The following is a 1,570-nucleotide window of genomic DNA, read 5'->3' on the forward strand; positions in this document are numbered from 1 at the left end:
AAAATATTTTGTTAAGATTAAAGTAAGTTTCTTTTAATTTTTTTGGTTTTTTATCGATTGGCACACGAGAAACGAATACATCCTTTTTATACGCAACACTTTTCATCTTTCTAGTTGCATGTTTTGGACCTATTTATTTAATTGGATATAACTTTTTTGACAATAAAAATGCAAGAAACACAGATCAACTTTAATCAAACTTTAATATTTTAATAAAATAAAGTTTAATATCGTTTAACAAAATAAAACAAATATAAACAATACTCTAATGAATGAAATGATATGTAAAGAAATTAATGTAAATAAATTTTCATATAAAAATTTAACAACCACCAATTTTGATTTCAGAAACATAACATTACTATTTACCACAAATAAATGTTGTTGGTGCTGGCCGTCCTGCCTCACCTATGATACGACAAGTTGAGATTTAGGTAAGATAAACCAATACGAATTGACAGACTCAAAAGATTGACCCGTTCCACTTAAATGATGACAGGTTAACGGGTCTATCCATCCAACGCAATTTATCACCTTGCTTTTCTTTAATTCTATTTTCAGTTTTATACTTTTCTTCCACTAAATCATATTTACACAGTTATGAACTTCTCAACCTCTGCACTCACAAATCTGCAAAACAATATATATGGTTTTTATTTGTTCCATTGTACATAGAAACTTTCCTACCTCAGGCAAATATTCTATTCTTATATATATATATATGATCTGTGCCAAGGTTTACATTGATTACTGAAAATATATGAACATTATTTGGTACATGTATGATGGAAATTGGTATTTAAGTGTTGGTTTTGCAAGACATTAGACATTATCTGAGACCAAGAAATATATCTGAAGTCAACTTTTTCTCTCTTCTTGTAGTTCTTATAGGTTTTTTTTGTTACTTTAAATATTTGATTCTTTTAGTGTTATTTTTTAATCCTTATTATTAATTATTAAATATAATTAATTTTTGTATAACATCTTAATTAAAGTAATTAGATTATGGTTAAATTAATGTATAATTTACTTAATATTTAATATTTTATATATATAATATAATCACATATAATTTATTTTTTTAATAAATTATGAACATTAACTTTTACATTATTTTTTAAAATAGTTACTACTTTTTTTAAAAATAGCCTTTTAAATAAACTATATACTCATATTTAAGTATTTTAAAATTTACTTTACATCATAATAATGATACACATTTACAGACAACTATTCCTAATCCTATTAGGAGAATTAAGTTACAGTAAAAGATGGTATATATATATATTATAATGTAGTAAATAATCTTAAAGACAATAATTACAAGTTTTGTAGTTTGCTTAATGATTAGTTAGAACAAGGGTATGATGCACATTTCATTTTCTGTCAAACTTTCAATCTCTCTGTACGTGCATGTTTGAATTGTGATGTGAATCGATTCAGATGAACTTCATATTCTGATATCACAGTCATCTTCAAACTTTGTTTTACAGAAAGTGTCTTAAGAAATAACTAGCAGACAACAAAACACTATTAATGCTCATACACTTAGATGATTTGTCAAACGATG

The sequence above is a fragment of the Phaseolus vulgaris genome, chromosome 11 (genome assembly GCF_051622355.1).
Source record: "Phaseolus vulgaris cultivar YP4 chromosome 11, ASM5162235v1, whole genome shotgun sequence".
Lineage (NCBI taxonomy): Eukaryota > Viridiplantae > Streptophyta > Magnoliopsida > Fabales > Fabaceae > Phaseolus > Phaseolus vulgaris.